The following is a 13,053-nucleotide window of genomic DNA, read 5'->3' on the forward strand; positions in this document are numbered from 1 at the left end:
ACAGTTTATCAAAATGGGAGGCACACAATGATGAATAGTAATGGGAATAAAATCAAGGCGGTTGTAAGCACACTGGAAGGGCCATAACTGGTTCCGAGCGTTGAGCACATTGTGACAGAAATGGGGTGCTTGGGTTGGAAATCCACGCCTACTTTGACCAAAGCATTGATAATCCCCTAAGAGTCAATGCTAAATATTTGGTGAAATATTCGGTCATTATCATTGTTACGTTAAAATAAACTATCGCAAACGTACACAGTAAACCTTTTTTCTATCATTAAGGGAATGCTTCGTGAACGTCTGCCTCGAATATCTTTTCCCAAGGAAAAATTATTGTCAATCATCACAGTTCGCTGTGTAACTAGTTCAGCCGAAAATAACATTTTGCAAATGTAAAATATCCATTCCTATGCACGTCTGGTAATTAATAAGATTACAGCCGATGGAAATCTTAAGATAGCGTACTGATCGCAATAATAGTATGAAAGTATGTCACGACGACATATTATCACCACGATATGACTATACGGATAGTTTAGTATACACATTAGTATGAACGAACGATCGGAAAACTCTGACGGCAATCGAGAAGTAACTGTTGCATGTTCATTTTATAAATTAGAGGCTATATAAGTAATAGAACACTTGATTTTATATGTATACTGTTGGAGACTAAGTTCGAAAATGGTCAAACCAAGATGGCGGAATTCCGACCACCCTTAAAACTCGAATACAGCGCCTCCAGTGTATTTACAACCTCCTTGGAATAAAACAATGTAACAAAATGGGAGGCAGACAATGCAACAAAATGAGAGATGGGGTATAAAGGCTGGCCTGGATCACCTGCACCGTGGGGGTAAGGGAGGGGTGGGACGCTATGAAGGATGTGACTGTCCTGAGTCAACAATCAAGCTTCCCCACCTTGACTACCTCTACTCACTCAATTTATATAAGGTCATACTCTCCCTGTTAGTCCTATATTTCATTCTTATTTTTCTGGATTATAATTTTCCACACAGATAATTAGAAATGTTTTTCAATGAACAAAGGCTTGGTAATAAGAGGAGAAATCTACATACCTCTCTTGTTCACTCTGTATACTCTCGATCTGACTAAGACCATCACTCACTGTAAATATATACTCTACGCAGACGACTTACGAGGTGTGTTCAAAAAATATCGCGACTTTTGTGTTTTTTCAAAAATTATTTATTTATTCATGAATATCTATTTTGTCCCCTTCAAAGTAATCCCCATGAGATATTATACACTTGTGCCAACGGTTTTTCCAATCTTCGAAGCACTTCAAAAAATCATTTTTTTTTATCTTGTTCAGCTCCTCCTTCGATGCCGTCTTTATCTCGTCAATCGTAGAGTAACGTCGTCCTTTCATGGGTCTCTTCAGTTTAGGGAACAAGAAAAAGTCACAGGGGGCCAGATCTGGGGAATACGGTGGCTGCGGCATCATTAGTGTGTTGTTTTTGGCCAAAAAGTCGCGCACAAGCAACGATGTGTGAGCAGGGGCGTTATCGTGGTGCAAAAGCCAATTTTTGTTCTTCCACAAATCCGGGCGTTTCTGGCGGATTGCATCGCGCAAATTGCGCATAACTTGCAGGTAATATTCCTTATTGACCGTTCTACCCTGTGGCAAGAACTCATAGATATTCATGAATAAATAAATAATTTTTGAAAAAAAAACAAAAGTCGCGATATTTTTTGAACACACCTCGTACAAATATATGTTCATTCCACCGTAGAAGAGCTTCCATAGAAAATCCACATGATTAACTCAGAAATTCGCTCAATATGCAGCTGGGCTGAATTGAACTGCCTTTAATTAAACCCAAACAAAACCCAAGCTATAATTTTTGGTAATAAAAGGCTTCTAAACACAATTGCTTACGACAGCCTCCCAAATTTAAGTGTCGCTTCCACCACTGTGAAAGTTACCAAGCCTGTAAGATATCTTGGACTCACGCTCACCTGCAATCTATCATGGGATCAGCACTTGCTTGAAGTATATAATAAAGGGAATAAGGCTCTTTATTTATTGACACTACAAAAGAAAAATCTTTCTATTTCCACGAGAATTATGCATGTCACATGTGTTATCTTCCCCATTATTGATTATTGTATACTAGTCTATAATGACTTACCTAGTGTATTTGAAATGTGTCTGCAACGGTTAATTAATTCCTGTGTTAGATTTATATTTGATTTACGTAGAGATGAACATTTGTCCAAATTCTATACTGACGTGAATTGGTTACCTCTTCACAGCCGAAGGGATTATATCCTGGGATCTTTTCTGTTCTCCTTATTCCAAAAACAGACTCCTGCATACCTGTACGAATTATTTATCCCCCGCAAAAAAGTTACTGGAATTTCCACCCGCCGTGTTTCTGACCTTCAAATTCCCCATGCCCGCACCAATATATATTTCAAATCTTTTCATACAACTGCGTCTAGATTCTGGAACTCTATTCCGCCAAATATAAAGACGTCACAATCACTTCAGTCATTTAAAAGAAGGCTGTACTCCTATTTGAAGTCTGGGGCTTAATTCAGTCTCCTCAACCCATTAGAGCTATTATCTTAAAGTTCCAATGTCAGCAAAACTTTCCACATAAATGTGTATATGTATGTGTGTGTTCATTACTGTCTAAGTTAAAAATTATATTTTTGTGTTATAAGTATTGAATATTTTACATCTTTTGTAGAAGTATCTACCACTTGCTAGCCTAGCAATAATCTCCATAATGCCTTACTTTTGTCAAAATGCCTTTTATTAAGATTTAGAACATTTCCTGCATTTTCCATTTTTTTTTGCTCTCATAGGTTTTACCTAGAGCATAATAAAAATATTCTAATCTATTCTACATTAAGCCGAAAAAAATATTAATTAATCAATAGACAAAAGTTCTAATATCGAGAGATATTTGTGTATAATCCGCGACAATGTCAATATACAAATGTTTTCCACCAATGCCAAAAGCCCATTATAATAGCTTTACGCACTTATTCCGAGAACTATTCAGGAGAGACTCATTCTCAAAATATCCTCAGGGATTTGATGAGAGGCAAGGGCAAATTATGAATAAAAAATTCATGGTTAAATTCCAAGGGAAATTTGGCACGAGATTTTAAGGATGAAAATTCAGATGATTATCAAAAAGGTAATTTTATATTTTTCAGGAATAAAAAAGGCAGGAATGAGAAAAAAATGATAACGGGGATGAATAAAGGGATTTCTCGTTAGAGAATAATAAGTGGATAAAAAGTATGGACAGTATGAGAGGCAGCGTTGGATATATTGAAAGACAGTCTTTACGTGTCGACACTCATTCTGGATTAAAAAAAGAATCCCAGGCAAAAGAAGACAAGAGAGAAAGCGATCGTGGGTCAAAACAGAAAATAATGTTAAGCTTGAGCAGCAGATTAGGTACAAATGGTGACTCACTTTAATGCATTGCAAACTTTGCTGTAGCAAAAAAAGTAGAGTAAAATTTCAGTATAGTATAATAGAATTCTTAATGTAGTTCTAGTTATTAATTCCATTTTTACCATCACTGTTATACTTCTCCAGTTTGCAAGCCTGTTTTGAATATTTTGATATATTGTATATAATAACGGTTGTAGAGCTAAATCAACACAGTACTGTTATACATCAAGAGGTTGTCATAACACAAATGTACCTATGCCAAAATAAATTATGCACCTTCATATACCTCTAAGCACGCGAAAGTTTATTGCTTCTATCAGTGCATTGCAAAAAATAAGTCACCTGATAATGGGTTCCTAGTCAAATCCCGTAACGCTCTGCATAAAATGCCTAATAACAGAGAGAATTTTGCTTAGCCTGAATAAATAAATTGAAAAAAATAAAAAAATAATGGAAGATATATTAAAAATCTCAAACTACAGCTAAAGCCGAAAATTTTCGAATAGGAAAACACGAAACTGCTACGTCACTTCCGAGGCTTTTGCGACAAGATAGTAAGAGTAGCAATCGAGATTCGGCCGACAAAACGAGGAAAGTTCTAAAGGAGAACAAAAGTTCTATTTCAGCCAATCATGGATTAGCCCAATAATTAGGCACATCTACTAATCACATCGTGTTTGACCCCCGGGATATCGTGCGTAAGCCCGGTTGCTCGATCCCTGCATCAGACTGCCCTGAAGATAATGAAGTTACACTTTTGTATGTTCCACAAGAGTTTTTAATACCGACCCAGGTTTCGGCAGTACACACTGTCATTATCAAGGTGAATATACAAAAATTTTATACAAATACCTTAGGGAGAGGGGGGTTAAGACAGGGAGGAGGTGGTGATGGTGGGAGGGGAAAAGCTAACGAGGAATAGTTTCCTCAAGGTCAGTGGGTTTACATGCCGAGTCCAGCAGAACTGATAATAAAGGGGAGGAGCGGGAGGGGTACAAAAGGTCGTTTACCACCCTTACATTTTTGTTTCAACGTGCTCTTAAAATTTCTAACTGCTCAAGAAAATCTAACTTTTTACCTTTACAAAGATTGTGGAGAACCTTGACATTGAACGATAATGACAGTGTGTACTGCCGAAACCTGGGTCGGTCTTAAAAACTCTTGTGGAACATACAAAAGTGTATCTTCATTATGTTTTCTGTCAACAAGTTCCACCAAATATCGCCTTCCAGCCTTAAACTGCCCTGAAGATGACAAGCAAGGCACTCTTCGAAGCAAACGCTTCTTCCAGCTTCTTGACACATTACAATTCCGTTGTACTCACAATTATGAAAATGGAGTTTTTAACCCGAACGGAATCCCCAGAAACATTCAGCGCCTACAGAGGCCGGGAAAGAGTCTCTTCATTTATTAGATCCCTCATTTATGTAAGCGAACATCTCCCCCAGATTCCTGTCACATTACATGTCCGCTATCATGCAATTATAACAGAAAAATAGTAGCATAATTCTTGCGGCTGGAGTCTTTAAATGTCTTCCCTAACGATAGTTCCTCACATTATTCACTCCTCAAGTTTTGCGCAACTACTTGAGTGTAAAAAAAAGTTGCAGTAAAATTAGAAGAAAAAAATCACGGAGAAAGCGCACGAGGGCAAAAATCTCACATTTACTCACATCCCTTAAACACACTTGCGTTGGCCTTTCCGTGAAATTAAAACAGTTCCAGAAGAAGGCCAAATGAAAAAGTAAAAATAAAATAGAGGACAAAAGGTGACCGCAGTCGAAGCCACTTTATCACTCCTTTGTTCTCTTGTGTGTGGGCCACCCAGGACACTTCGCGAGGAATGCAGTCTTTTTTTTTATTTTTTCGCAAAACGGCTCCATGAAGGAAACGTGCACACAGAGATCTACACCACGAGAGTCGTAGGGAGACGCATAAGAACCTTCTTCCGTCTTCCGCTCCCATTGCCTCTTAAATTCCAAACTACGTTCGTAAAGCACGTGAAGGCCGCGACCTCAATTCCAAATGAGCGGTCACTGTGGAATATGGCCACGAATGGACCAAAGTTTCGTTGATATTTCGCACAACTTGTATGCGGCTAGAAAGTTATGCCGAGGAGGATCCATTTATACTAATGATAGGATTAATTTCAAAGGGAATTTCAAAGGCGTGTGAGTTACGATAAAAGCGATGGCTCTAGTTGGACTTTTGTACAGATTTACAGAAATACGGAGTCCTTTCGTTCTGAAATCTGTCTTTTCCGGATGTTTTTTTCCACTTATTGATTATTGCTCGCCCATATGGTATTCAGCCTGTCTCTCAAATCTCAAAGTTCTTAATAGACCTGTTAATTTCTTCGTAAATATCGTGAAAAACCGTAACCCTTTCCCTCCGTAATCTCATTGCTGATGATCTCCTCTCTCAACTTGACATAGTGCCCTTTGGGCGAAGACGTACTCTCAGTGACCTCAGGTTTTTCCACCGAATCATGAATGGCCACATCAGGTCTAACGACATTCTTTCAATGTTCTCCCACCGTGTCCTTTCTCGTAAAACACGGAACTAGTCTCTTTTCCATCTACCTCTCCACCGTTTATCAGTGACCCAGAGATCCCTTACCTACCGGCTACCTCTTACCTACAATTCCATCAAAGCTCCGTCTGATGATATAACATCATCAATTTAAGCATTTACGACCGCCATCAGGAAACTTCCTCTTTAAATCCCTCTTTCTTTCTCCGCCCTTTCCAAATAACAAATGAGCGGATGAGGCGTTCATATAAGTGAAGTATTATGTGATATCTTAGTGAATATAATCATTTTTTTGTCGTTGTTTCTTGTTACTCTTTATTATTTAGCCATTTGCTTAAAAATCCAATGTAAAAGGTGTCATATACTTTTTTTGGGTTTATTGCAAATAAATAAAATAAATAATATCAAATTGATAGTAATTCAATTTTTTAAATGATATTGATTTATTACGAACTTGATCGAAATTCAGTGTTTCTTTGAATTTACGGTAAATCAAGGCAATAAACCCTCCAATTGTCTTGGTAAAACCGCACTTATGGTTACCTTATCCGCTTTCTCATGCGAAAAAAGGTATTCATTATTTCTGTCCTAGAGCTTCTGCATACAAACTTAGTCATTTCGTTCCATCTCCATGATACAGATATTGATTAGGTGCGCTGATAGTATTGGTGATTTACGGATAATTTCTGGTAGATTAGCATAGTGTATATTATCAGATATCATTCGTCCACTATTTCGATCTCTATTAATGCTGAATAGCGACATTTTCTGTTTATCGTCCAAGTATCGAAAAATGTTACCTCCTCACAGTGGATAATGATTTTTGACAAAATATCATTTAGAAAAATGTCAAATTAAAACAATTCAACTTTTAATCAATGCTGCCCGCAAAAGATGCATTATAATTTTGTCTAATAATGACTCATTCGATTCATCCAAGGCAGTTGAAAGAAATAGCACAATTTCCTGCACCTCTCGACTGCAGCAGAAATGTTTTATCATACGCTACAAATTTCTAGATAAAAGGCAAAATAGGCTGACGGAATTTCTCTCACGCAATGGTAATCTGGAAGTAGATCACTTAAGATCACAACGCCAGGTAAATTAAATTCATAATTGCATCATAACTGAATAGAATTCCGATCGTCCTGATAGGGTACTCTTTGGTATATTCTGTGTTTTCCATTGTGTAGAAATTCTTTACAGCAGTCCTCAACCACATACCTCTCGAAATTTTTGGGGAATAGGGTTGGGTTCAACATCGAGGCGGAAGAAAGACCACTGTGGTGGACAATTTAATCACGCGGATATTTTTGCCATGGAATGATTCAGCAAACGCTTCGCATTCATTGCAGGCCGGGGGCGCGCGACGGACCACAGCGATGAGAGTTTAGGGTTTCCGGATGATATGACCATTGAAATGTAGAAATCACTGACGGTTTGACTTTTCATTCTACAGTCAACGGACGATGACAAACCATGAGAATCGAGGGACGGTGATTAGCTATTAGTAATTTATGCTGAAATTCGACTGAAAATATCGTATTTTTTGCATCATACTCGGAGTGAAAATAAGAGTGTACGACTAGGCTTCACAGTCGGCTAAAAATGAAGCGAGCATTGTGAAGACGAAGCAATGGAGAAATAGCGGATGAATTAAGGAAGAAGGTAATGCAATGCTCAATTTAAGTTTGCGATTATTTAACGGAAAAAATGGGTTCATGATTGGAATGACTGGTGTGCATGTGGGAAAGCAATTGTATTCCAAAATGCACGCAATACGGTCCAAAAAACGTTACGCATAGTTAAAAATTATACTACCTCATGATATTAAAAATAATAACAAAAAATGGAAAAATGCATTAAAGTATACATAAGTTAGTAGGCTACACTATAAAGTCATCTAATCTATTTGTGAGTTCTAGCGCTGCCGTTATAATCTCTAATTGATCGTGGAAAAACAGACATTCTGAATCTGTCTGTTCAATAGTCTATCTCTCTTATTTTATTTACATGGTCTGATCGTAGTATGTTGGCGTTCGTAAGATATTGTTAACTTCGCCATAGAAGACACTGCTCTTGAATTTATCTAAAAGGTTTAGTTTATTTTTTATCTACGGTCTAACACAGATTCCCATTCGAGTTTATCTAAAGGGTCACTTACACTCACAAGACTATTGTAACGATTTTTCACGTACCTGTCAGCTCTTATTTGCATGCGTTCTAACTCTGTTTTTAATCCTATTTCAAGAGGGTCTCAAACACAGCGTATTCTAAATGGGGCCTAACGAGGGAGAAGTAGCTAACTTCTCTCACTTTGTCGTCGCACTTTCCTAATATTCTTTTAACAAAACCCAATGTACGATTGGCTTGACCTGTTATTTCCTGAATGTGTTTATTCCACGATAGATCATTATTGAGTCTAACTCCTAGATATTTCACGGATGAAACTGTTTTTAATTGGGTACCCCGAATAATATAGCTATGATGTGGGGAGTTATTTTTTTGCAGAAATTTATTACTACACATTTTTTCATATTTAATTCTAAATGCCATGCATCGCACCACGCTTGGATAGCAGTTAGGTCGTTCGTTAGTTTATCCCTATCTTTACTGGAACGGATTTCCCTGTAAACTACAGCATCGTCTGCATATAACCGTAGCTTGCTGTGTATATTTCACCAATGTCGTTTATATAAAGAATGAATAGGAGTGGGCCTATGACACTACCCTGAGGGACGCCAGAAGTGACTCTAACTTCGTTGGAGACTGCACCATCTAATACTACCCTTTGCACGCGGTCGCTCAAAAGTTCTATCATCCAGGACATGACACCTACATCTAGGCCGTTAGATTTCAGTTTTATTATTAACTTTCCGTGGGGTACTTTATCAAATGCTTTTTTGAAATCAAGAAAAATCGCGTCTACTGGAATGTTGTCCTCTCCGGAGACTAAAATATCGTGGGCGAAAAGCGCTAACGGGGTTTCGCATGGTCTACTATTCCTGAATCCATGCTGAGTTCTCATAAACAACTTTTGCGCGTCTAGGAGTTTCATTACTGAGGTGTGTACCACCATTTTCAACTGAAACACACGATAAGTCCACCAATTACGCCACCGTATATTATGATGTCTTTTACAACGTGGGAAGATTTCGAGCACAGAGAATGCCGAAGAAGTATTTTAAAAATCAATTCTCCCATCGTTAGTAGATTTAGCAGCCGTAACGGAGTTTCACCACGCTGAATTTCACGAAATTTAAAGCTGTAAGACAGATGAAAATAAGCATAACTTACTACACAAAGCCTACACGAATGAAAACCAACCCCAGCAGTAACTTTAACAAACTAATTATTTACTTAACATTCAATTAGCTTAAACTAGAAGGCGCAAGAATAATGTGGCTCAAAATAAAATACAATGTACACTCACCACTGCTTAGAAGTCCTTTTAAATGGTAGGCGTTGCGTTGGAAACACTGCCGTCGGAAGTAATGCAGCACACAAATTACCGTGGAAGAAACCCAATGATTGTACTAGTTTCTACGCTCAAACCAAGAGAGTCACCCGAAAATAAGAAATTGGTGTTCTGCTTTTGTAAAGACGAAAAAACCACGCGAGACCACACACACTCCTCGAACTTACCTCGGCGACTGATGATCCCGGCCCGTTCCTTCCCTCTACATATAGAGGAACTGTGACTCACCCCCACCATATACCACCTACCAATGTCAGTCAGTCAACTGGCCGCATCAATGCTCCCCTTTACTCTCGCACATCGCCTTCAGACCGCCGAAGTCTGATTAAGGCGTGACTCAAGACGAGCAGCCCAATCGATTGATGGCTCAACAAGGACGCAAGGCCGTCTGCCGCACAGCTCACCGAGGTATTGCTTTATCTCCACCAAATACGGCGACTCGTCAAATTTGAATTCTTTTTAAATGACAGATTTTTGCCAGCATTTAATACCGCGGAAAGGTTTTTCGGTGTGCGTCTGAATTCCCGTTTACTACACTGAATTTTCAGTCACTATAAGCTTGAGGTGAATGGTGAACGCAAGCGATTATTATTAGGATTGCACTTTATTGATATGGTTATGAAAAAGAGAATTCATCACTCTTGACTGACCGTTTAATTTCCCCTATGCTCTGCTCTCTTCAAATTAATGCTATCATATTAAGAATGTAAAGGATGTAGAAAAGAGACCATTGTAGATATTGAACGGTATTTTTAATGAAAAATTAGTATCCGTATTTTCTCAAATATACATATTTTATATTTGACACTCAGTCAAATGCTTTCAATTGTTTTAAGTGCCATGACAATATTATGATGATTTTTTAAAGTTGTTTTTTAGTTTTAAACAGGAATTAAGTTACCAAAAAAAAATACGACTAGCTGAGTGGTAGTGATTGATTTTCCGTCATGAGTTCAGCATACATGGCATAAGCTCTGAAGATCCTCCTAAACATCTATGAAATATTCTTTCGAGGATCGTGGATAGGGGATATCGTAGGCTTTGATTGAACTCTACCCGTATTGCATATATACCCTCACAATAAAAAAATTGAGTTGCAAGGGTATTCTTCCTTTTTAAATATTCAGGGTAAAGTGTTATTTATTACTATTCATTTATGTTTTTCCATTTTAATTTCTAGCAATAACTTGAGTAAAACAAACTCACGGGGTGCACTCTTTTCGGGATTCCCACCGGGTTAATTTTTCCATAATGGCCAACGTTTCGGGTTCCGACTCGGGGCTCATCCACAGGGCTGAATGCTGTTTTATTTGTTTGTGAAACAAATCAACATTTAGCTCTGAGGATGAGCCCCGAGCTGGAGCTTGAAACATTGGCCATTATGGAAAAATTAACTCGGAGGAAATCCCGAGAAAAGTTTACACTCATTATTCGCCGGGAAAGCATCAAATCATATTTCAAAAACCAACTCATGTTGCAACCCGAATAAATGGTTGACTTTTAATAAAATTTATAATGCTCATACCACGTGTGACTTAGATTTTCTTGGACACATGCCATTACTGCATTGCTCGTAGCGTGTACCAGGGCAGCGGCATCAAGACTTTCACACTGGCTTATCGTCTAAGTTTCAGCTAGACTGATTTAATCATAAAAGCCTATACTCAGGCCGTTCCGAGCCTTCGTTTCCGTCTCCAAAGAAAGTTTGCACGCAAAGGCGTTCTTCTACTGCGAATTATTCTGGCCGTTCTGGGCGCCACGATGACCTTGGCGTTAATTTAAATTTTTACAGTAGGTTTAACTTATGAGACAGAGACTAACAAAATATATTTGTTCACTAGGAATTCACTTTCATAGGAATGTAAGTAATCTCCTTTCAAAATAGTTATATTCGATAACAGAATCACAGGGAAAGTTCTATGTCATCATTACTTTGAAAGCATGAAAAACGGAATTGAAACCCTTTGATGTAGGTACACCTATGTCGGCAAGAATGTAGCTGTAGCTTCTTGGACACCTAGTAATTTATTGATTGATTATTTGGGAGCAATTTCAACTCGCAAACTAGTATGTAGGTACAGGGTATTTCTTGCAACGAGACAAAAAATTTTATTTTCAATTTTGATATTAAAGAATTTCTTTTCAGGAAAATCAGCACAAATGAGTGTTTTTCACGCTTGACTCGTAAAATTTTAACATTTTATTATCCTAAAAACTACAGGCACTTTCCCACCCACATTTATTCTTACGGCCAATTTCAACATATTCGCCTAAGTTTTAGGCGACTTATTCTCAAAACATGTCACACCGAAGGGAATTTAAATGGCATATTTTTGAGAATAAGTCCCCCAATTGTACAGCTACTTTTAAAGGACCGTCCCCACGCCTTGCGCGAGCAACTTTTTCCATTGAGCACAAACTTCGGGTATAGCCTTGGCCTTTAGTGACTTGAAAGGGTAAGTTTGACTTACTATTGCTATCCACCAAATCTTTGCTGTGGCATTCTTCACTGTCCCAAGGTTCCTCCACATTATCCTTGATCCCCGACGCAAGGGCACAAAGCAAAGCATTATATAATTTCCAGTTACGGGATTTTCACTCAGAAAATTAGTCTGGCATGTCATCAAAGCAACGAAATATATTGGCGTCACAACGAATATTTAAGGAAGGGAAAAAATCGGTATTTTCGTCTGGATGATGATTTAAAAAGTTACCTAACTGCAAAATAATCGCCAATGATACGCCTTATACACATGGTTGCAAAACAATATTACTTTATATGTTCTAAAATTGAGTGAGACAGGTTGGTGCATTAGTTTACACAAAGACTGCAGGCATTCTTGCTGTCGTTTTGTACTCGTATATTGCTAAGTATATAAGTTTCGTAACAAATTTATATTAACAAAAATATCATATGATATAAATGCACCAAAAATATGTCGAGGAAAGCTTATTTTGAACAAAAATGGGAGCAAAATCAAATTTATCGTTTTTTCTAGCATTGCTCGAACTGAATGTTTCAGAGCATAATAAACTTCTTTGGCAAATATAACTTATAATGATCTCTGCATTTCTTCAGGGTTTTCTTCCGCGTCAGCTTGTTTGTAGACAACAGTTTCGCTGGCTATCCTGCCAGCGTCTTCAGGTCGAAGTTTCTTTCGAAGGAAGGAAGGAAGGCACCTTCAACCTGAAGACGCTGGCAGGATAGCCAGCGAACTGTTATCTACAAATAAGCTGACGCGGAAGAAAACCCTGAAAAAATGCAGAGATCAAACCATCGCCGCGGAAACCTACGTTCTAACATAACTTACATTAGCTTTTAAATCAGTTATTTTACTTCAATAGTCTATGTAAAATGTATACAAAACTGTAGTTCGATAAAGAAGTTCCCTAAGATCGGAAACACAATGTCTATTCCAAATGACCATTAATTTTTTATTCTAATCCTCGTTTAATAAATGCCTAAGCTTTTTAGGTTTTTGAAAAAATCTTATATTTTACTGACAAATGAGGAAAGCTAAGACGTATTGGGGACTAAAAATCCGCCGCTCTTCTCACGGCCCATAAATATTTCGCCTCTTCCTTCTGTAAAAAAGTAAAT

The 13,053-nt window shown here is 37.9% G+C and overlaps 1 long non-coding RNA gene across 1 annotated transcript in view; it reads right to left on the minus strand.

The window, feature by feature from the left end:
• Positions 1-9,578, minus strand: part of LOC124159812 — a 309,102-nt gene extending 299,524 nt beyond the window's left edge. The window contains exon 1 of the long non-coding RNA XR_006865016.1: positions 9,408-9,578. This is a non-coding gene — a long non-coding RNA (uncharacterized LOC124159812). The remainder of the gene's footprint in view (positions 1-9,407) is intronic.
• Positions 9,579-13,053: the final 3,475 nt, after the last annotated feature.

The sequence above is a fragment of the Ischnura elegans genome, chromosome 5 (assembly GCF_921293095.1).
Source record: "Ischnura elegans chromosome 5, ioIscEleg1.1, whole genome shotgun sequence".
Lineage (NCBI taxonomy): Eukaryota > Metazoa > Arthropoda > Insecta > Odonata > Coenagrionidae > Ischnura > Ischnura elegans.